Source organism: Otolemur garnettii, unplaced genomic scaffold, assembly GCF_000181295.1.
Source record: "Otolemur garnettii isolate 467f Iridium unplaced genomic scaffold, OtoGar3 scaffold00019, whole genome shotgun sequence".
NCBI classification, from domain to species: domain Eukaryota; kingdom Metazoa; phylum Chordata; class Mammalia; order Primates; family Galagidae; genus Otolemur; species Otolemur garnettii.
The window spans coordinates 7,811,241-7,836,569 of NW_003852414.1; the positions used below are offsets into that span (position 1 = coordinate 7,811,241).

The window sequence follows — 25,329 nt, forward strand, 5'->3', positions numbered from 1 at the left end:
GGAGCTCAGGTTGTGATGCAAATGATGGGGGAGAGGCTGTAAATAGAGAAGAAGCTTCAAACCTTCACCCCTTGCTCCCACCCCAGCTCACCTCCTGCTGTGTGGCCTAGTTCTTAACAGGCCACAGACAAGTACTGGTCCACAGCCTGGGGGCTGGGGATCATAGATCTAGGGAAACCTGAGTACTATACACCAGGCAATATCCTATCTGCTGGAGACATGGTGGTGTTAAACAAAAGCTCTCTCCTGCAGCTTATGTGCTAATTTCGATAAGATATGAGTTGTATGAAGAATATGAAGAAACTAAAGGGAAGCAAAGCCCGGAAAGTGACAGGGAAGAAGGCACAGCTATTTAGATAAGGTGGTCAGGGAAGATCTCCCTGAGGAGGCAACAGCTTCACTGAGGCCTGCAAGGATGAGGAGCTTGCTTTGCAAGAGCAGAGACTGCATTCACTGGTGCATCCAGCTTCTTTTTTCTTTAAATGATATGACTTTATTTGTATATGCTAATCAGATTTTCTAGTTCTAGATGATTAAACATAGCATCTGTAGTAATTTTTATTTCAGAAGTTGAGCCTTTAGTTAGCATCTTGCGTCCCTATGTTGACGTCGTTTCTATGGAAGAGTCAGATTCAAATTAGATCAAATTTTGTCATTCTGGCAAACGGTGCTCTTTCCAGAAAAAATAAACTGGATTCTATATATAAAATCATTTAAAAGTCTGAAAACAATGGTTTGCATGCTCTTTCTGAGCAAGGAAAATTCTCTATGTAAGACATAAGTTTAGGGCTGTTGTCAATGAATTATGATAGGAGGACGGCACCTGCCTTCCCGTCCCCAGGGACAGCATGGATGTCTGTCATTCCTGTTAATGTATAAAAGGAAGATTCCCTTTTAATACAGTTTTTTACATTCCAAAACCAGGGTTAGGGGTACTGGAAAAGTCAAAAGCAATTGTTTACAAACTGTGCTCCTTAGAAATCATAGTCCAGAGTAGCCTAGTAACAAGAAGGGGGAATAATTGATACAGAGAGAAGATAGAGTTTGTGCCATGGGAGGTGGCAGCCAGCTGAGACCAGTAGGCCTGCATTTGTCAAGAGAGAGAGGCTATATGGGGGTCACATATGATCATAGGAGCCCCACACCACAAATGCTATTTTCACCCCACAAACACCAGTGCAGGTGAAAAACCTCCTCTTTCATCTGGTAAACTCAAAGTCTGGCTGCCACCATAGTGTGATGTCACTATATTAATATAAGTGTCATAGTGTGATGCCACTATATTAACATAATAAGACTCTACAATTGCTTCATAAGGGAAGAGAGAAATGGAGGGTCCACAGAGGATTTTAGGGCCAGCTTAGAAGTGACAAGCTCCGCTAGTCAGAATGGAGTCACATGGCCCCAAACCAACTTCAAGGGAGTCTGGGCGTACAGAGGATTTCTACCACAAGACCTGATTGCTGCTTTAAAAAAAGTAGTTATTTATGTATTTACTTGTGTATATTATTTCCAAGGGCTATTTTATTCAAAGAGAGAGTTTTTCTGGCTAAATATGATGTGTGAAGGCACTAATTCAATGATTAAAATGAGTATTTCAAATATTGAGATTGCCCAATTTGGGGATACCTCTGAGAATATAAAATGTTAAGCTTTCATGGCTTGACCAAGCTGAGAGAGATTTGCTGATAAGAGTGATGTGCTGGGCTCAGCGCCCTTGGCTAAAGCAGCTAAGGCGCCAGCCACATACACCTGAGCTGGCATGTTCGAATCCAGTCTGGGCTGCCAAACAACAATGACGGCTGCAACCAAAAAATAGCTGGGCATTGTGGCAGGCACCTGTGGTCCCAACTACTTGGGAGGCAGAGGCAGGGGAATCACTTGAGCCCAGGAGTTGGAGGTTGCTGTGAGCTGTGATGCCACGACACTCTACCCAGGCTGACAGCTTGAGGCTCTGTCTCAAAAAAAAAAAAAAAAAAAAAAAGAGTGATTCGCTGACTTGTCCAAATCAAGAAAAAAAAGACATCATCACACATAAAGATGTTGACTTGTGATGTACCAGTGCCCATTATCCATCCACTATTATTATCATTATTACTATTAATATTGTTGCTATTATTTTTAAAGACAAGGTCTCATTCTGTCTCCCTGGCTGGAGTGCAATGGCATGATCATAGCTTCACTGTGGCCTCAGATTCCTGGGCTCAGGAGATCCATCTGCCTCGTCCTCCTGAGTAGCTGGGACTACAGGTGCATGTCACTACACCCAGCTAATTTTTAAAATTTTTCTGTAGAAACAGGGTCTTGCTATGTTGTCCAGGCTGGTCTGGAACTCCAGGCCTCAAGCAATGCTCCCACCTTTGCCTCCCAAAGTGCTGGCATTACAGGCACACATCCCCACCCTGGCCTAGTCTGCTCTTTCTAGTCTTCCTTCTCATACTCCAGAGGCTGGAAAACTCTGGATTGACATTTCCCAAACTCTCTGGTAGCTTGGATTCTGAATGTGATTTAGGTTTGACCAATCAGATGCATGCTACATGAGATGTGGCATTCTGAGTAAAGCTTTGCCGCTGTGGTTCGGCTGTTTCATTTGGCAGGCCTCTTTATTTGAAAATTTTCCTGCCAGCATCTGCAGGTGTTCCAGTGTCTACACACAAGCCCCGTGGGTGTCAGAGTCAGGGTGCAGGTCGCTGAAACTGCAAGCGTAAATCATAATTCTGGAGCCAGCAGCAGTGCTGGTTTCTTAGCCCTGGAGCTTCCTGTCTGTGGCACAGTGGGGTAATGTCCTGGAGCTAACATCTGGGAAGAGATGCAAGCTCTTTCCATGGCTCTGTTCTGCAGAGCACTCAGACAGTCATTTCTGAAAAAAATCTACCCAGAGTTCACTTATTTAGCACCTCCTGTCTCCCATCCTTAAACTTTTAATGGTTTTAAACAACATTTAATGTCTTCTAATAAATCCTGTCCTGATTAAACTAGCTAGAGTGGATTTTGTTTGCATCAATTAGGTCTTATCTGATACAAGACCCAAATGTGGGACAATTACAAATCTTACCTTGATTTTTTCAAAAAGATAGCAATATATGGTAAATTGCTTGAATAATTTCCCTAACACCCTGTACTACAGTATATGCAGCTCTTGTGAAGGCTCTTGTTCACTCATCATTAAAGCACTTCACTCTGTAGAAGCTGCTGGATCTTATAAATGAGATGAACTTGACAAATGATGAGAGAGGAAGAGAAAATACCCCAAGAAATGTGACAGAGGCTACAGGCTTTCCTTGCTTTTCATTCACTGCTGGGATCAGCAAACATTTTCTGTAAGGGGGCCAGGCAAAAAATATTTTAGGCTTCACGGACCATCCGACCCCTTTGTGTAACTGCAGTGTGAAAGTGGCCATAGACATTATACAGGGTGCACATAAGTTTTGTGTGCAATTTTAATTAGTTTACTATTTAAATTGCACACAAACTTTATGTCCAGGCTGTATAAATGAATGGGTGGACCATGCCTGGTAGAAATAAATAGAGATACTATGCTGCATCACAACACCCCCAGTCTAGAAGGGGAGACACACCCAAAAACAAGTGATTGCAATTCATTATGATCATTATAATGAAGGGAACATGAAGGAGGACCTGGAAACATTCTATGTGGCCTAAGGTTATTAAAAAAACCTTATAACGAAAACAGGCAGTAGGCTAGACTTGGCTTACAATTCATAATTTGCTGATCCCTTACCCCTAGTATCCCTCAATTTTGTAGATGGGCTCCTAGCCACAGGGAATAGAGACTACATTCACCAGCCTCCCAAGTAGCAAGGTGTGGTCATGTGATTAACATGACCTCCAGGATGTAAACAGAAGTGGTGTGGGTGACTGCCAGGAAGGGTCCTTAAACAATGGTGGGCAGGGATAAGGCTTGTATTTTTATCTCCTATTCTCCGATGCCTGAAACTCCAGTGGCTATTTTAGACCCAATAATGATTTCAAGGAGGTAACTAGATGCTTGATATTTAGGAACATCAGGGAGGAACCTCTCAAACATGAGAAATAACGAACTATTGTCTTGCTGTGTCATTTTGATTTGGAGCTTTTCTGTTACAACCAAACAATCCTAACAGAGAAGACAAAAATTCCAAAAGCATAGTAAATGAATGAGGACAGCTCAGTAAATCATTTTCACTGACATAATACACAGCCATGAATGGAAGTACCCACTCCGTGAAATGAGAGACTTGGCTCAAAAGATGTGAATGTCAACTTCAGGCCCAAGAAATAAAAATGTATTTGGTTTCTGGTATTCACAATATGAATTTCTAAGTATGAATTATCCCTGTAGAAAGTTGTTTAATATTTTCATAATGTGAAGTAGAGAAAAATCATTCCATTACAGGGGAATAAGGCAAATCTAGTTATAGAGTATGGGTTAAGAATTCATCATTTTGTACACCATGGAATACTATGCAGCCATAAAGAAAGATGGAGACTTTACCTCCTTCATGTTTACATGGATGGAGCTGGAGAATATTCTTCTTAGCAAAGTATCTTGATAATGGAAGAAAAAGTATCCAATGTACTCAACCCCATTATGAAACTAATCTATAGCTTTTATTGGAAAGCTATAACCCAATTTTAGCCCAAGAATATGGGGAAAGGGGAGAGGGAGGGGAGGGGAGAAGGAAGGGTGGGTGGAAGGAGGGCGATTGGTGGAATCACATCTATGGTTTATCCTATAAGGGTACATGTGAGTCTTTCTAAATGTAGAATATAAATGTCTCAATACAATAACTAAGAAAATGACATGAAGGCTATGTTAACCGGTTGGATGAAAGTATTTCAAACTGTATATAGAAACAACACACTATCCCCCATGATAGTATTAATGTACACAGCTATAATAAAATAAAATAAATAGAAAAGAATTCATCATTAAAATACTCAGCAATTATGCACTAAACTGCCGACATAGCGTTCAGATTTATATCCATATTCCTGTCACAGTGCTACAGAAATAGCTTTCTTAATTATTGTTGCAAATATTTCTCTACACAAAATAATATCATAAAGGTAGTTTTTCTCACCCTCCCCATGCCCCTGCCCCTCTCTATAATAAGAGCATCTCATTGGGTGCTAGTTGTTTTTCTAGGTTAAGAAGAAAAAAAGCAGAACTAGGCCATGGATAGAGTTTTTTTTAATACATTGTGTATATTTAAGGTGTACAACATGATGTTATGGGATATCTAGAGACAGTAAGAAGGTTACTATAGTGAAGCAAATTAACATATCCATAAACACCCAGATATCTTTTTTTAAATTTTGTAACAAGAGCAGCTAAAATCTATTCATTTAGCATGAATCCCAAATATAGCACAATTTTATTATCTATAATCCTCCTGTGGTACATTGGATCTTTAGACTCATTCATCCTACTTATCTGTTAGTTTGCATTCATTGACGTACATCTCCCCATTTTTGTATTATTGTTCTTTTTTGGACATAGTCTGTCTCTGTCACCCTGGGTAGAGTGCTGTGGTGTCATCATACTTACAGCATCCTCAAGCCTTGGACTTAAGTGATCCTCTTGCCTCAGCCTCCCAAATGGCTAGACTACAGGTGCCTGCTGTAACACCTGGCTAATTGTTCTATTTTTAGTAGAGATGGGTCTTGATCTTCCTCAGGCTGGTTTTGAACTCCTGAGCTGCTAAAGCAATCCATCTCAGCCTCTCAGAGTGCTAGGATTACAGGAGTGAGGCACCATGCCTGGCTCCCATTTTTCCGCCCTCCAACTGGCCCTAGTAACCACGATTTTATTCTCTCTCTCTGTATATTTGATTTTTTTTTTTTTAGATTTCAGGTATAAATGAGATCATAAAACATTCTTTTCTTGTTGTGTCTGTAGTATTATCCTCCCAGTTCATCCACGTTGTGGTGAATAGCAAGAGCTTGTTCTTTTTAAGGGCTGAATAATGTTCCATTGTGTATAGAAACCATTTTACAACCTTGCTATTCAAAGGGTTGTTCATGGCTCAACAGCACCACCTAGGTAGGAGCTTGTTAAGGATGGAGAGTCTCAGGCCACACGGTATCAGAATCTGATTTTAATAAGATACTCCAGGCTGAATAGCATGCATGTTAAAATTTGAAAATATTGGTCAGGTGCAGTGGCTCACTCCTATAATCCCACCACTCTGGGAGACTGAGGTGGGTGAATTGCTTGAGCTCAGGAGTTTGAGACCAGCCTGAGCAAGATCAAGACCTCTGTCTCTACTAAAAACAGAAAAACTAGCCAAGTGTTGTGGTGGGCACCTTAGTCCTTGCTACTGGGGAGGCTGAGATAAGAAGATCACTGGAGCCCAAGAGTTTGAGGTTGCTGTGAACTATGATGCCTTAGCACTTGATATAGGGTGGAGTGACCCAGAGTGACATTCTGTGTCAAAAAAAAAAAAGTTTGAAAATATTGCTTTTCAATTCTTCTGCCCTGATGTCCAGTAGCAAATACCTTTAACTTTTCTCAGCTCTTTCAATCTTAAAAATCCTAAGCCCCTAAATAAAATATTTCTGTATTCCTAAACTACTCACCAAACACAAAATCAGAAGAATGACTAAAATTAAAATATATGTCTCAGAGCAAAGCATCATCTTTTTCCCTTTGAGGGGGTTCAAAGCAATTCTTTTTACTAGAAGGCATTAGGGATTAAACTCCTCTCTGATTCTAAGGATGAAGAAAGAAATTTTAGTGATACATCCCATAGATAGCATTTCCCATAGACCTTCTTGGAGATCCTGTGTAGTCTGTTAAGGTCTATTAAATAAAATAAAACTAATAGTGTTATTCCTTTTTCTTTTTTCTTTTTTTTGAGACAGAGTCTCACTCCAATGCCCTGGATAGAGTGCCGTGGCATCACAGCTCATGGCAACCTCAAATTCCTGGTTCAAGCGGTCCTCTTGCCTCAGCCTCTCAAGTAGCTGCAACTACAGGCAACTGGCTAAGTTTTCTGTTTTTAGTAGAGACTAAGGTCTAACTCTTGCTCAGGCTGGTCTCAAACTCCTGAGCTCAAGCAATCCACCTGCTTCAGCCTCCCAGAGTGCTAGGATTATAGGCGTGAGCCACCACGGCTGGCCCTAAGGCATCCATTTTATTAAGGGTCTGTAAAATAGGTTATTATTTAATACTATTTTCATGACACATGCCTCTGTTTCAAAAGTGCTGTAATTGAAGGAATTAAAAACTTTGTTACAAAGTAGAAATTGTTTTTTCCCAAAGAAAAACGTACGTGTTAAGGTCCTGTCTGATTCATACACAAAATGCTCAGGGGTTCAGCCACAATGTAGCTACAAGTTCGCAAAGACAAACTTTGAAGAAAAGTCAGCAACCTCTAAAATTAAAATACTGAAAAGAAATGTGAAAACAATCTCTCACTTTTGTCAAAGAATGGCTCCCAGCTGTTTACAATTTCTAGAACTAACCAGAAACATTTTTAAAAAGAAGTCTTACATAAAGCATGAACATTTTAGGTAAGACACAGAATTAATAACAAAATGTCCCCTTCTTTGAAGGTATTTAGAAATATATTAGGTGGAACCTCATTATGGTTTAATTGCGCCCTTGACTAGAGGCAGAAAAACAGATTCTATAACTTCTCAAGGTCCTTTCAATCTAACATCTAGTGAATAGTCTCTGTATAAATAGTACTTACTATAAATAAAATTTCACAGTGAAAACCAACCTAAGCACATTGTACTTTATACCATTCCATTCTCTAAGCTTTGGCTGAAATAATTCGGAAAGAAATATTGGCAACTGTATTACCTCTTTGGAAGGAATAGTGGGTAGTAAGATCCATGGGCCCTTTTTCACTGGCAGTTTTAGAGAATTTTAATGTATTCTTGATAACTTCTTAATTCACATCTTCACAATAAAATGCCTTATTTTCTTGCTAGTTGACATATCAACTTGTATCTGAATTGAAGGCTTATTTGAATGTTTTAGATCAAGAAAAGGAAGGTTCATGAGAGATCTGTTGGAATTCCCTGCCGTTCCTCATCTGCCAATTTTAGGGTGACCAACTATCCCATCTGGCCTGGAACTGGAGGGGTTTCCTGGGACATGCGACTTTCAGTGCTAAAATTGGGACAGTTGCTCATTCTACAATTTAGAATATTTTTCAGGGTGTCTGTATGTACCCGGATAGGGTATGTATGTAGGTGTGGTATGTGTGGGGTGTGTGTGTCTGTGTATATTCAGACACACTCACCATTATCATTTTCTCCCAAGCATCTAATTTCCTTTCAAAGGACAGAATAACGGCCAAATAAAAAGCTTTTTCTAATCTATGTGCCATGTAACAAACTATGCTAGTAAGCCAGTAATTAGCTACTGATCAACTCATTTTTTTAAAGGAAAAGAGAAATTGAAAGGTGGGTACCTGTATTTTAAATAAAAAAGAAAATTACCCACATAGAGTCCTCTTGTCTTGACAATGTACAGGGGAGCAGTTCTTCCCTTCCAGCCTTAGTAAACCCATTATTTCAGGAGTAAAAGTGTTTTTACTGATGTCAGGCTAATGAACTGAGTCTCCCCGCCATTGGTGGAGAAGATTCTCTGGGTTGAGAAGCTCCTCTTGTGTGCTAAAAGGTATTTTCACTTTCTCGCCAATTCATTTCTTAAAGTGTTCATAAAATTGGAGAACTGGCTGTGTCTGTTTCTTTTAAACAACCTTTCAGTGTAAAACCAACCCATCCCTGAGTTGTTCAACTCATAACTTCTTGGAACGACAATGTTGCGGGGATACAGGGGCAATTGTTACAAAGTAAATAAATGCTGTGATTTTTTTTCAAGATTGAAACAATGAAAATTGTTGCCCTGATAAAGATACTCAAAACAAAGAAAGTCCCCCCCCCCCGCACACACAGACACCCACATTCGTGAATCACTATTTGATGCAATTATGAAGTAAGCTCCTTATTTTGAAAACATATCACTAACATATATCAAACTGCCTTTCGAGGGAGACTGTATTTCAGAGTAAAAAAAAGTCTTACTTGGTGTTTATTTTATAAAGGAATTCCACCTACCAAGAGAGAACTTGATTAGACGACAATCATTGTCAATCCCTAATGACATGATTGACCTTGGAAAGTATTATTAGCTAGTTGTTAAAAGCATTAAGTGCACGAATAACAGGGAGCCAAACAGTCACAGAGTGCCATCGTAATACCAAAGATTTCTTTCTAGTCACAGGAGAAAAAACTAAGTGTACAATGGAGGGATCAGATTTTCATCACTCTACTCCAGTGGTCAAATTTAGCCCCACTCATGGTACAACCATCAAATATTGTGTCTCTGGCTGTGGTACCATAAAACACAAACCATCCCTTGTGACATAGTTCATTAAAATGTTCAACGTGAATCCTGCAAACTTTTAGATCTAACTTTCCATGCATAGAAAATAGACAAGCTAGCCATTGGTGACTCCCACCTGTAATCCCAGTATTGTGGGAAGGCAGAGGTAGGAGGATCACTTGAGGCCAGGCCGGGGAACGTGGTGAGACTCTGTTTCTATTAAAAAAAACTTCTAAAAATTAACCAGGCATGGTGCCCTATGCCATGCTGGAGGCCAAGGTGGAAGGATCTTGAACTGAAAAGTTTAAAATTATAGTGAGCCATGATAGCACCATGGCACTCCAGCCTAGGCAACAGAGTTATAGCCCATGTCCAAAATAAATAAATAAATACATACATAAATAATCAATCAATCAGTGGAAAATACATAAGATGGGAAAAAGTCAAATGACAGTACCAGAAAGCTCCCAGACAAATTAATAAGGTGGCTTATTCTGTTAGGATCATGGGTCCAGTCTATTGAACAAGGGCACAAACTAATATTTGTAACAGTCCAAGAAAGTGCCCAACTACTAACACGACATCTCTATATGTTACAAAAATTAAAGAAACACGTTCTGAAGTAAACGATATCCAAAGCAACCAGGCAGAGAATTCCTGCCAAGAAATCTATAGACTTCAGGGAATCAAGGCTCTAACAGAGATGGCCAACCTTTTTTTTTTTTTAATCTGTTGCACATTGGCAGAAGAACAGTTGTCTAGAGTCACACGTTAAATATACAAACACTAAGGAAAGCTGATGAGAAAAAACAAGTCTGTGCATACATTTTCTCTGTATCTGACACCACACAGGCCTCAACTAGTAGGCATGAGGCCCACAGATCACCCCTGCAAGATCAGCTGATGACTCCCACTTCTGGATGGTTTGCAGATTCAGAACTACAGGAGGCAGCATTAGCAGAAGGGAGGTCTGCTTCCTAAATGTGGACCGAGCAACCCCCAGATCTCCAGAGCACCTCCTCTGTCTCAGGAGGAAGCCAGAGTTGAGTCATATTGGCAGACCCAGCTCCAGATCAGTACTTTAACTCTTATTGTTTGCAACTAAATTCATCATGGTCACCCAACTTGCTGAACTCCTGGCTCCTTGACTTCGTATCTTAGTATCTGAGCTCAGATCCTCATTAGTAAAAGGCTGATTATCAGACTGTGTGCTTAGAACGTTGTATAAATGAGGTGATACACGTGAAATGAACGATGCCTGACATCTCAAGGCTCCATACGTATCAGCTCTGATTACTGTTATTATTCTCTTTTACGGTGAAGGATTCTATCACTACCCAGTCACTGAGGGCTGAAGGTCATCCCAGAGACCCCTTCCCTTCTCCCACAAAGCATCAGGGATGTTTGTGATTGGCATTCACGATTCTCACACAGTGAAAACCAAATCAGTGAGTTAAGATACAGGCCTTCCATTACCTAGCCTTGGCCCATTTCTTGGTAGTCTTAGAATTTCACTTTCCTTCCTGTCTCCTAAACTTCAGCCTTACAGCACAGTAATTTGTTCACCTTCCTGGGGATGTGACTCTCAACCTCAAGGAAATCTGCTTTACAGTTACTTCCCGACAAGAAAAATATAAAACACTCTTCATCTGCCCCCTTCAGGTAAAGATGACATTGAACAATAATTGAGAAAATAACTGCTTTCCAAAAGACACTTACGATTTAGAAATGTACCCATCATCGTGTGGTTAGTTCCTGGAAATTACTCGTACTGCCTATTGAAACGCTTATTCCACTTCAACAACTTGGAAACAGAATTTTCAAATCCATTTTAGAATCTCTTAAAAAGTTCCAGTGCATTATCACCGTCATTTTTTTTGAAAATAAAAATGCCACGCTTTCTGATCAATGTATAAGAAGAACTGATTAATACCAAGGAAGACTCAAAAGCATAATTTCAACCAAACTCTTGTATAATTTGTGGCTGGGGCTGAAAACTCGTAGTAAATACAGTCAGAACTCGGCCTCTTCCACGTGAATCTATGAATTGTCCCGAGATATCTCTTTTAGAGATGACATCAGTATGAATAAAAATGCAATTAGCAACATGAAAAAATGAAAGTACAAAACTCACTGGTGAAAGTATATATACTGCCAAATTCTGAATACTGTAATACCGCAACGGTGGTGTGCAAATCATGTATATCTGTAGTGTAAAGGTCAAAAGACAAAACTATTACAAATAATAAAACTATCATAGTCTGTTAAGGGATACACAGTATAAAAATATGTAAATTGCAATATCAAAAGAATAACATTGGAGGATTAAAAGTATAGAATAGTTTTACTCAAACGAAATTGTTATGAGGTTTAACTGTTGGCCTGTTATAACTATCAGATGTCTTATGGACGCCTCATGGTAAACACAAAGCATGTAAAAGCAAATCTCTACGAACTGAACTTGGGTACTCCAACATTTAAATCATTGTTAAATGAAAAGAAAGCTTTAAGTATGAAGCAATTCAAATTATGTTGCTTTGTAATTTCTTCTCAGACAGGGTCTTTCTCTGTCACTTGTGCTAGAGTGCAGTGGCATCATTACAACTCACTGCAGCCTCAAACTTCTGGGCTCAAACGATCCTCCTGCCTCAGCCTCCTGAGTAGCTGGGACTATAGGCATCCACCATGGTGCCTGAATAATTTTTCTATTTTTTGTAGAGACACTGTCTCACTCTTGCTCAGGCTGGTCTTGAACTCCTGACCTCAAGCTTTATTCTCCCAGAGTGCTAGGAATACAGGCATGAGCCACTGTTCCCAGTCAACAATTACTCATTGACAGTATTTTGATTGGAATAATAAATATTTTTTGTATCATCAATAGATAAAATAAAATTATTTTAAATTATTGTGTATTTCATTGCCATCTTTTTCAAAAGCTTTCTATTTTTACATATTTTAAATTTACATGATATGCTAGCACAACATTACACTTACACAATTTGCAAATAAATGACTGTCACAGCCAGCTCTCCTCAATATTTTTACTGATAAGAGTGTATAATCAAAAAAGGTTGAGCCATTGCTCTAGACTAATGCTTCTCTGAGTATGGTTTGAGAATTCTCTGTATCAGCATCACCATGGAAACCGAAGCTCAGAGAACTTGACTTTCAGTATAGAGAGCTGGGACCTGGGACTTGCATTTCAAATAAGTACCCCCTCCTTAAGATGGTTGTTAGGCTACTTGCTGAAAAGCTTGACAAAGAAAGAAATCAAAAGCATTCTGTGGAGACCCAAGTACCTATGAAGAAGGCATTCTAGTGGCAGCCTGAGGCTACATATGCTGCTGTGTCCATATCGGTCCTGTCGAATTTGCAAAACTAACCTTCTTTAAGTGCATAAACCTCTGACCTTCCATGAAGACATTATTTCCTAAAGAATGATTCTATAATAATTGGCACTGCTAAAAACTATATGTTGCACAGACAGGACTTTATAGTAACTGCTATGGTCTGAATGTGTCCCCTCAAATTCATATATTGAAATTTAGTTGCCAAACTCATAGTATTAAGAGGTGAGGACTTTGGGAAGTGATTAAGTCATGAGAAGGGAGCCCACGTGGCTAGGACACTTACAATAAAAGGGCTGGAGGGAGTGGATTCACTTCCCCGCATCTCTTCAGTCCCACAGGGATACGGCAAGAAAGCCCTCCCCAGACACTGACCGCCAGCACCGTGATCTTGGACTTCCAAGCCTGCAGAAGTGTAAGAAATAAGTTTCTGTCCTTTACAAATCCCCCAGTCTCAAGTATTTTGTTATTGAGGTACAAAAATGTTGGGTAGATCGCCAGGAATCCGGCTCTCCTAAGGAGAGAGGACAAAGGTGGGATCCCCAGGCTCCATCTTGGTTTCACTCACCTTAATCCTGATTGCTCACACCTGGGGAGGAGGGGCCACCCTACTAATCTACCAATCAGAACTTATCGTGGCAAATAGGAAAGGATGCAGAGGACTGTCAAGCCCGTGGGCCATATAGCATAGGGATAATAAGAGTCTTGACAATGACCTAGAAGAGTCTGAAGTTTAATTATTATGAACTAGGTTCAATTTTACATTGAGGTGCACACATCTCCAGTGAGCTTTCGGAGACGTTCGTGGGAGGTCCGCATGCACAGTGAGACTCCGTGGTTCCAACGTGACCTCAGAACCATGAGGTGGGTCCAAACCAGGCAGTATAAAACAATAAAACACAACCCCCAGTCATAACCAAGGCCCCCCAATTACGGGGTCCGCCACTATTTATGGAGAACGTTTCTTGTTTTGTAAACCTTCTTACTTTGTACATCTTTCTCCTCCTCAATAAACTTTGTTTCATGCTTGCCTTACTTTGGGGTGTCTGACCATTCGTTAGAGCACCCCAAGAACCAAAGATGCAGATAACTGCCTGAAGCCCAACAAAAGGACTAAGACAGGGACCCCGGCGTTGTCATTCCAGGGTCTGTGGAACGATCCTTGTGGGATTGTCAGAAAACAAAAACTCCCGGAAAGGCGTCGGTAAGTACAATTTCTTTTTCCCTCAGCAGAGGACCAAGCTTAATAATTTTTTTCAAGGTAAGTAAATAAATAAACAAACACTGCTAACACTGAGTGAGTAGGCTCAGGCAAAGGGCTACTTCCCAGAAAGCTTCTCTTTAAAGGGCCTGAGTAACACACACACACACACAAAACCACACAGCATACACACAATGCACACACACGCACAGGCATTTGGAATTTGGTGCCTGCTTCCCCACAATGTTTGCCTTAGGTCCTCAAAGTAAAAGAAGATCGCATGCAAAGGTTTGGGTTGTGCTGCTAAGAACTTTGGAGGTGAATACTGCTTTCTGGGAGTGGGTAGAAAGAAAAATTAATTGATTGAACCGACAGCGGACCCTCCTCAGGGAGCACGAGTTCCATGTATCTGTGCCTCAAACAGCATGATTTTCTAGTAGTAACCGGCATCATTTTCTTGCCTTTGTAGAACCTCATTCAGCATGTAAGAAGCTTTGCAAGAATTTCAATTGGCAGCCAAAAAGAAAGAGAAAAACCATTTTGCAATATTAAACAATTCATACCACATCTATATCAGCAAAGGTACAAATCTAGACACAATCATTGATGAAATCTGATACCAGTATTTTACACTGAGACCAGCTGTGCATTGGACGGTAGCAATAATTTTGTGTAAAAATCTTTTAAACTAATTTGCCAAATATGAAATCAAATTTGAATGTTCTTTAAAATGTTACATTCATGAATCAGATTTTTCTTTTTTTTTCAATTTCACATATAATTTGAGTACTTTAGAATGAGACAGCGTTTCATAGACAACATTTGTGAAAATAAATTTAATTTGAAAATGTCCTATGTTTATTTTAATGTACGTCCTTGATGAAAATGATTCAAGTTTTGGACATTTTTTATAGGATGACATTTTAGGTGTAATTCTTCAGAACATAAATTATGAGAGAAGATGGGTTATCAGAGCACAATTAGTGATTTTTGGCTAAAATGGGAACAAAGAAATTAATGTATTGGAATAATTGCTAATCAATTCTTAATTGTATCTCTTTCATTGTATTACCCATCTAAACATTGCATGTCTTGCAACACAATCTCCAGGCATGTACAATGATAATCAAATCTACTGGTCTTTAATATTTTCCCAACAAAAATCCTAACTCTATACATAGTTTTTGATTTTTCAAGATGATGGCATATTTGTTAAGGTGGAAAGAGGGAATGTATGTTGCTTAACAGCGCATTAGCTTGATTTTTAACTTTGAAACATTTAAACATATGGTCCTTGGTCCTGGCACTCTTGTCTGATGACCCACAAATGTAGGCCTGACGGCTGTAACAAACAAAAACAAGACAAAACAAAACAAAACACAGACAAAACAACCAGAAGAGGATCAGGAAGTTGCAGGGCCTCTATCGTGTCCTGTGCTTCCCCATCAAAGCTACCGGTTCTCACCCTACTCTCAAGATAAGCCACTTAGGATCCTGCTGTGTCTAATCCTGCAAGATAACAACATTTCGGGATCCCTGGGGCTATTCCAAAGCATGTTGTTTTCATCGTCCAGTGGAAAGGATGTTCCCCAGATTTAGAGAAACCTCAGAATATTCAGCAGTTATTGGCTTCTGAATGTGAGCTCACACATGAAGATTAACATGAGACAGACTGGTTACCAGGATGGGGAAGCTGTGCAAAGTCATCGTATTTTCAGGTGACGCTGAGGTACCACCTGCTCCCCACATTTAAAAAAAAAAAGTCACATACAGAGTGACAAGCTAATTGGTATTGAATTTCCAGCTGCTAAGCCAGGAGCCAAAAGATAATGCAAATACATATTTAGCTGTGCCTATAATTATGAAGTCAAGGGTTTAAAGTTCCTTCTATTCATCCTTTGTGCTCTCAAAGAAATGGTAAAAATGTGGTGATTCAGCATACAAGTTAGGGCACCTGCTAACTCTGTTCAAATCCCAGATCCACCAGTTACCAACTTGGTGATCCAGGGAAATTCTGTGCCTAGATGTCTTCTTCTACCAAATTGGTACTAATGGATACTTACCCCAAAGGATGGATGTGAGCGTAAGTTATGTAAGTTTAATGCCTAGAATAATGTATGGGCATATAGGAAGTGCTGTGTACATGTTACGTAAATTTTTAAAATATTTTAATTACTCCCTATTGCTCTGAAAGAGCAATATGAGGACATATGGCTTGAGCTGACTGTCACTGCAGGAAAACATTGTGAGTTTAGATGTTGCAAATTTACCCTAATTGTCTAAATTAGCCGGGTGCAGTGGCTCATGCCTATAATCCTAGCACTCTGGGAGGCCGAGGCGGGTGGATTGCTTGAGCTCAGGAGTTCAAGAGCAGCCTGAGCAAGAGTGAGACCATATCTCTACTAAAAATAGAAAAACTGAGGCAAGACAGTTGCATGAGCCCAGGAGTTTGAGGTTGCTGTGAGCTATGATGGTACAGTGCTCTACTGAGGGCCACACAGTGAGACTCTGGCTCCAAATAAATAAGCAAATAAATTACACAATTAATTGGCCTAACACTTTTTTTTCCTTTTCCCTTTCTCCTAATGGAAAAATCCCTTCGAGACAGGATTTGTGATAGCCTACTGTACCCTTATTGAAGATTAGAGATAAACAAACCAAAAACATGGCTGACAACTTAGGATCACTGCATGACCAGAGAACTCTCCCTGCACCTGCTCTCTGGCCTGCAGTTCCAGGACACTTGGGCAAGAATCAGTCTCTTTGTACTGGGGGTGAGTGGAGGATTCTCTCTATAAGCCCCAGAAAGCACTTCACTGCTACCCATGACAGGTGCGCAATGCCTCTCTCCAATGCCTTCTCCCACTTTTCCAAAAGAGGGATGTAAAGTGGAGGGTGGAGCGGCAGGTTAGAGGAAGACACAAGGAGGGCGGAAGGGAAAATCACCAGCCAACCTCGACCTGTTTACTGTTACCATATATTTTTCTCAGCGGAAGTCCTAAAAAAATCTCTCTTGAAAACCAGAAGTTTTTGGCATAACGCTTGAAAAAAGCCTGATGTAAGGGGTGAAAATACTGTTTTTCAATCAGGCTCAAATTTCTGAAATAATGCTCTCTTTTTGCGTGTTTTCGGGAAGGATGCTGGTAATAGGGTCACAAAGTTTTTAGCAGACACATAAAATGGTCATTCTATCATCTTTAAGCTCCCTCATGCACTTCTACAGATGATTTATAGATTTACTGGATTTGAGCAATCTTTATATCAGATACCCTAAAACATTTTAGATGAGGTATATTTGTTTTCCTGTGCTCTCTTAATAGGTTTGTAAGCTAGGCAGGGATCATGTCTTTTAAATCAAATTTGATGCAATTCTTGGCACTGGATTTTGCCTGCAGGTGCCCCATAAATATTTATTGTTGATTGCTAAAAAGAAAACCATAAAAATAGTTCAAATTTTGTGTGTATGTGGGGGTGGGGGTGGTGGTGATGGTGGTCATGGGTGTCAGCCAAAAAAACAGTAACCCTTGAAAATTAATCACTACTTTCCATGATTACAAAAAAATAAGCATCAAAATCCAAACACCAATACTTTGTTTAAAGGTATATCAATAACTAATAAAAAGAAAGGGGAAGGAAAGGAAGAAGAAATGAAGGAGAGAGGGAGGAAATAAAAAAGGAAGGAAGGAGGAAGAGTGGTTAAAATTTTTAAAAAAGAACATAGCACCAAATAAATGTAAAACTAATTAGGATGATTCTCTAAACACATGCAACACTGCCTCAGGAGGGGGAAAAAAAGAAATGCTTTTTTATTCCATTCCCTTTCCACATTCTCCATGGTATGGCAGACTCTAGTCATCTACAAAGCACTTTTCTTAGCCTACCTGTAGGCACTAAGATCATCTTTGTATAAGCATATGTTGTCAATACCCTAACCTAGGTATAGGTTAAGTTCTCTTAGCAAGGAAACCCTCAAATACAGTGACTTTCTGTAAGGGGTGTTTATTTGTCTTCCATGACTTCCAGAGCTGAGTAGTCAAAGCCAGCACACACAACCTCCCTCAGGCAACATCTAGCCCACTGTCTGTTCCTATTTCTGATTTAAGAGTAACTTTCACATTTTTAATGGGTTGAAAAAATGAAAGGAAGAATGCTAATGTGTGGCACATGAAAATGACATAAAATGCAATCTTCGGTGTCCATTCAATAAAGCTGTATTGGAATACATCAACACTTATTCGTTGACTCATTCATAGCCAAGTATTGTCTGTGGCTGCTTTGATACTATAATGGCAAAGTTGATTCGTCATGACAGAGACTACATGGCCCACAAAGCCTAAAATATTGGCTACCTGGTCCTTCACACACACACAAATAATAATAATAATAATAAAAAAGAAAAAAGAAAATGTTTTTTGAGTCCACCCTAGGTGTAGGTTGGCTTGATAGTTCTTATCCATGTGGTCCTATCAAGGTACCCAGGTTCCTTCCATGTTGTGACTCTGCTGCTCTGCTGTTCCTTAGGTTGCTATCTGCTCAGCAGACATGGATCACTGCCTATTATGGACTGAATTGCACCCCCTCAAAATTCATATGTTGAAAGCTTAACTCCCAATATGACGGAATTAGGAGATGAGGCCATTAACAAGGTAATTGAAGTTAAATGAGATCATAAGGGTGAGGCCCCAATCTGTTACAATTGGTGCCCTTGAAAGAAAAGAAAGAGATGCCAGAGACCTCTCTCTTTCTTTCTCCCAGCATATGAACACAGAGAAGTTGCAAACCAGCAGGAAAGGACTTACCAGAAATGAAATCTTCTAGCATTTTGACCTTGAACTTCAAGCCTCCACAATTGTGAGTAAATACATTTCTGTTGTTTAAGCCACCAGTCTGTGGTATTCTTCCATGGCAGCTGAAGGGAACTAATATATGCATACCAAAAATCTTTGAAACAAGGAAAAGTTAAAGGCAAGGACAAGTAATTTCCTTCAAAGTGTATCAATTAGAAGTTGTAGACATCACTTCTGCTCACATTCAATCCTTTGGTAAACTTACTCAGATATCCTACACCTAAAATAAAAGCAGGGAGGATAGATTTCAGCAGGCTCAACTGAAAGGCTGATACAGTTTACAGCACATAGAGGGTGGCCATAACGTTTGTGTATTTTAATTTGCACTTGTATGAACTTTATGGCCACCCAGTATAATAATTAAATCTTAAAAATCCACTGATTGCCTGAAGCCCATTAATGTCATGTACAGAGTCCTATTAGCCTTTGTTCAAACATATTCACTGTATTTATTAAAATGATCAATTTTCAAAATAAGGGCAAATTGATCTTTAAGCTAGAATAGTTTTCTGAAAGCATAATGATTCTATTAGAGTAACGAAGTGCTCATTTTAAACATTCGTTTAAACACTCAATGGAATGTTCTCCAGGTTCCCTTCAGGACCTCAATGTATAATACATTTTCTTGTGTGTAATTTACTAGATGCTTGCTGGTTACCGAAAACACTTAGGTATCAAAAGAAAAGATGGGTTGTTGGGATTCAGAGGTTACTACTTTTCTTATTTTAAACAGGATGTGAAGTAGGATGAGACATTAACCTACTGGGATTTCAGTTCCATTATTTGTATTTTCTACACTTACACATAGCTTATTTTTTAAAAATGTGGTGATGATAGAATACGTGCATGTTTGTCCAGAGTGAAATTGACTCGTCTATAATCATTACCAAAGGTGCTTATCTTGAGTAGCTGCTTTGCGGGGAAAAAAAAAATTAATTTCAAGTCCAAAAAAATATTGGGCAAGGAGAGAGATGTATTTTATTTTTTCAGAACATGCTGACAAAAATTCATCACTTTTATAAATAATCCTATATCATCCATGGAAGGTTATTACTTATTTGTTATATGATGTGTTTGGAAAGCTATGTGCGATCACACTGAGCTCTGGAGAACACAGCCTCTCTAGAGAAACTGTCCTCCTGCTTCTGAGTTGATAAATGACAGTCTCATTCTAGAACACTATTGAGTCAACCATCTAAGTTAGAACCAAGATCAGGTAAACACATTACTATGTCAATATTTACATATCCTGTTATTAGAAATAGCCTAATATGGGAAATCTTTGAAGTATGAGCTTGTGTTTTAAAGTTAAAGATTAAATTTATTAGAGTATATTGGCCTTTTTGTACCATCTCCCAAGGCCTTGTCGAACCAATTACATATGAAAAGTATATATGAGCAAAGTTATTTCAAATCGATGGGGAGAAACTGTTAAATAAATTCTATAGGAGTATCAGCTGTTCAATTGCAAAATGAAAAAAAGCAAATTAGATTTCTGGCTCACCCCGTACAAAGAAACTCCAGAAGGATTAAAAAGCCAAGTGAAAACAACTTTTAAAAGTATTAGATGAAAATATAGAAGAAGCCTTCTTGAGCAAGACTCAAAACCCAGAATCCAAAAAGGAAAAGACTGACATATTGACCAGTGTTCACATTTATACCTCCTGTAAGACAAAGACAAACCAGGTTAAAGGCAGGTAACATATTTGGAACATACAAAGCACATGTATCGTGGCAATGGTTTATGAATAATCATTATAAATCAATAAGCCATCTAAGGATATGAGCAAAGGCAATTCAATTAAAAAGATACAAATGGCTTATAAGGGAAAAGGTTCTCTAACAACGAGGCATTATTTTACTCATCATCTAGACAAACAGGAAGACAGCACATGTGCTGGATAGCATGTGAGGAAATAAAGATGGACGTGTGTCAGTGATGGCATAGACTGGAGGAAAACTTGGAAGCATCCACCAACATTTAAAAACTTTGTTTCCTTGAACCCAGAAATTCTACCTCTGGGTCGCTATCCCTAAAGAAGTACCTACGTGTATACAGACTCATATACAAGGACGTTTAATATGTATAATAGTGAGAATTGGAAAGACAGAAAAGTCCATGGGAGAATGGTTAAGTAGATCACGGAGCATGATGTAATTGTTCATTAAAAGATGGAGTTACCTTTAGACATACTAGTATAAAAGTTCTCTATGAAATAATTGATGGAGTTACATTTATAAATACTAATACAAAAGTTCTCTATAAAATAATCGATGGAGTTAGATTTATACATACTAATACAAAAGTTCCCTCTGAAATAATGGACTAAAAAAACAATCCTCTGTGCGTGCACACGTGTGTACGATTCCAGCTGTGCCACAGTACGGTCTCATTTATTTTGAGAAACTCCTAAAGCAAACTATATTTTGAAAACTCCTAAAGCAAAACTATAAATTCTTATGTGTGTATGTATAGGGATGATGAGAGAACATTAAACCTGCAATGGCCACCTCTTAATGGTCGCTCTGTGATGGGGTGGAGGTGGCAGAGAGGGAGTTTCACTTGTATTCTGTTTTTTCTTTGAGAGTGAATTTATGGAAAAGACCTTCCCAGAGACAATGTGTTATTTATTCTGTATTATTTATGCAATCAAAATTAAATTACAAACAAAGCAAAACCACCCTATAACTCTTTGGGGCCACCTATTCTGCCACTTTGCATACAATGTTTCCAATGCTGTATCTTTCTCCTCCCCCCCCCCCCCGACGTTATATAGTTCCACTAGTCCATCCCAGCAGGTATCTCTACCAGGCAAATTGGCCTAGTGTGAGGTCAACCCACCCTTTGTTCATAAACTTACTATTTATACCATCTGAGCTGGCATTGGTGGTCATTCTTTGGTTTTGTAATTTATTTCATTGCCCATAAGTAACAACTGGGAAAAAAGGACTTTAAAAGCACTCATTATTTTCAAACGCTTTGACTAATATTTATTCTGAAATGGCAGGGTACCTTGGTGAAATATCAAAATGCTAAAACTGAAGGCTTCTTTCTTTTTCGGTTCCCAGTAAATAAAAATTACACCTATTTCTAACTGTTCTCTAAGTCCCATATAATGGATGAATGTTTCTGCCAAGTGTTCAGACTGAACATCTTTCTAGATCTAGCAAGAGCAGTGTGTTACTTTCACATCTGAAAAATACCTTAAAAATAGTGTGAGGCGAGTTTGTGGAAAACTTAACTACCTTTAGTTTACAGGTTAGTAAATTCAGGCTAAATCAACATCACATTGGCCAGAATTAAGATTAGAGCTCACGTCTTCTAACTTCTGGTCTAAGCCTCCGTTTTTCCTACATACGGCTGTCTTCTACAAACTAGATACACTTTCTTGAATCTTCTACCAGCATTTCACTAAACTGGGAAGTTTTCTTGGGGGGATTATTAAGACAGCATTTAATACCCTGAGGTTGGAATCTAGGCACAAGAAGCTGAGTAAAATTCATTTTAGATTGTAAAACTATTAATATAATGATCAACTTATTAGAACCGTGGACAAAAAAAAACGAAGAAGGAACTTCCTGGCATAGAGGGTGAGATTTGTAAGAACAAAATTTTAGTCTATCATAAAATAAAAGCTCATTTGTATATGTCAGAGGGATGCCCCCCATACACACACTTCATTTCTAGAATGAATTCTCCAATGTTCTTTTATTTTAAAATGGACTGTAATGATTAAACCTTAGTCGAAAGGAATTATCATATATTAATTTTTCAATGGCAACCTGAGATTTACTAATTCGGGGGTATATTATTCCTATACAAAATAAAAAGTATTTTTATAACATATTCTAAACTCTAAGAAAACAGATCTTCCACGTAAATATACACATAAATCAAAGTCCTCTAAATACATTGTAAAACTGTGTAAATACAGTTAAGCATGAAAATTCTTTGGTCTTATACTAGCATACAGCTCAGTAAATCAGTAGAATACTGTGAAGTTGCGAGCAACTACATACATTTCTGATGCTTTACCTTGCACAGCTGACCAAGACATGTCAGAGGGGCGTGTTACAGCTGATTTCATTATAATGAATGACGACCGACATCACTCACAGAGAATGTAAAAGAGAACCGACGCTTTCTTCCCATGAATTGCCAATTAGATCTCCTTCTGCTGTGAAACTTACTTGCTGAAAACGGGTGCCTGAAACAGTACGTTGTATCCCTGGTCTTTAAGCTCTTACAGCGAGATCTGTACATCGAAGCCTGTAGTGAACCCACAGGACAATTGCAGCTCCAATGACAGGAGGCAAACTCTGCAAGGGCAAGTTATGTAACAAAAGGGAACCCGGGGCATCGGGAAACGTGATCAAATGGATAATATGTATCTGCGCGATGCGCAAACACGTCAAATTGCATTACTCTAGGCTTTATGTTGTGCCACCACCTGGTTTGCTATAGCATGTTTTTGGAAATAATGTATTTGAAAATTCAAAGCTGTGATTAGTCTTGGAAGTAATAGCGGGACTAATTTTAACTACTTCTAGGCCACATAAAAGGAAGACGCTTAGGTGGGCCACTGGCCAGCCACCTTCAGAGGGAAAAAGGACAAATGATTCTATACTATGTAGCTTCAGATTTGGGAAAATCTAAGATCATCTTTTTAAAAAGATGAATGGTCGCTAGGGCGGCAGGGCCCGCGGCAAGAGCGCAGGCGGCTTTGTGCTCAGCGCCTTAGGGTTCTAGGCTGCCAGAAGCTCTGAGCTTCCAGTGGCGCCCAAATCGCAGCTTTCCTTACTCTTATATTTGGGGGAAGCAAAGCATCATCAATAAGAAAATCTGATAGCCTTTCAGTCTCCTTGCACAGTGCTCCAGCTCAGGATTCTTCCAAGTTCCATCCCCCTTGCGCCACGCAGATCCCTGTCTCAGGGCGCTCAATCTCTTCCCCACCTGATTACCGTGGGTGAGACACCTGGCTCCCTTCTTTCCATTCTTGCCTTCACCCATCCCTCTCCCCGGAGCGGCGGACACAGCCTCACCAGCGCTTGCCCGGGAGGGGAATGTGTGCCTGGAGGTGACTGAGACGAGCAGGACCTCAGAATCCCAGGGCCACCAGAAAAGAGGGATTCCCTGGGCTCAAGCGCTTCCCGCAATACGCTCCAGCGTTGTAGGCGCAAACCCGAGCTCTAACTAACTTCACTCCAGCTAATAGCGAGGAAACCACAGGGCGCGTCACAGTGGCCTCTCCCGCCTGGCCACGCGTGCTGAAATTTCCGGCACTCGGGCCAGCTGAGACACGGGATCTGCACCGCAGCTTTTCAGTTCCCGGAGCCGGGAGCGCTCCCGGCCGCTTCTTCAATTTCTCCCCTAAGTGCGAAGAAAACGGCCCCTTTTGCTCCACTACTGCAAGGCCGGCGGATCTGGGAGCTGCGCCGAGCTGGGGCGGTCTCGGCGGACTCAGGGGTCCCCAGTGGCGCCCTAGCGGCGGCTTCTCCGCCAGGGGTTAATAGTAACCCAATGGCCGGGTGGGCGCGGACGCTTCCTTTCCGCGGGCCCGGGAACGTGGATACGGCGCCCGCAGGATGTTCGCCGGCTGGGCCCAGCAGCCGGGAAACATGAGAAGGCCGCGGTATTCCTGTTCCCGGGCCGCGCGCGCCGGTCTGGGTAAATAAAGCCGAGACGACGGCGGTGGCGGTGGTGAGCGCGCCGGAGCCCGCGCGGAGAGCATGCGGCGGGGATGGGAGTGCGCCTAGCCTCGACGCGGGACAGCCAGCCGCCCTGCAGCCGCCCGCCGGCCCCGCCGCCACAGGTACAGCCCTGGGTCGCCGCGTCCTCGCCCGCGGCCAAGCCACGCGGGGCTCGTTCTAGCCCCCGCGCCGCGCCGCACTTTCCCTCTGCCCTGGGCGCCTGGGCTCCTCCTCCCTTCCCCCACCTCCCTCCCAGGTCCGGTAAGGACGCGCACGGGTGGCGGCCAAGGCTGGCCCAAGGGTCCGCGGAGGAGCCTGTGCGCCCACCTGGCCGCGCCTCCCTTGTTTTAAAATTATTCACGGGCGTTGGGCGGCGCAGTTCCGCAAGGAGTGAGCTCCCCAGCCACGGTCTAGAGGGAATAGGGGTAAGTGACTGGAGAAGAGGGGCGGGGGCACCGCGCGGGGCTCGGGGAGGGTTAAGCTGCGGTTCACACGTCTGCAGACAAGATCCAGCTCTCGACCTTTGCCACCTCCCGCCACAGCGCTTGCTGCTGACAGCACCGAGTGTCAGTAGTTATGATCTCTGAGTGGGTTTGGGACAGCAGGGGCAAAGGTACCAGCCGGCAAACCCCGGCGTGCCTTTCGCTAGGAAAAACATGTCCTTGCACGTAGGACAGCGCTGGGGTCGGAGACAGAAAGACCGGGTGGAGAAGGGTGTCTGGTACAAGTAAAGCAGCGTGAGCATAAATCACCAAGCGTACTGATTTAGAAAGAAAAGAACAGGACGAGTCCTGATGGCAGACCAGGGGCTGTGAGCACGGAAATTTGCTTTGACACTTATCGCTGAGGCAACGTTCACACCCCAGGCGCGTACCTGTCTGCGTGAAAGGATTCACT

The 25,329-nt window shown here is 40.8% G+C and overlaps 1 protein-coding gene across 1 annotated transcript in view; it reads left to right on the forward strand.

Annotated features, from left to right (window-relative positions):
* Positions 1 to 24,411: 24,411 nt before the first annotated feature.
* Positions 24,412 to 25,329, forward strand: part of MKX (mohawk homeobox) — a 72,801-nt gene continuing 71,883 nt past the window's right edge. Inside the window, exon 1 of the mRNA XM_003786733.1 lies at positions 24,412 to 24,554. The gene's annotated coding sequence lies outside the window, so the exon portion shown is untranslated. The remainder of the gene's footprint in view (positions 24,555 to 25,329) is intronic.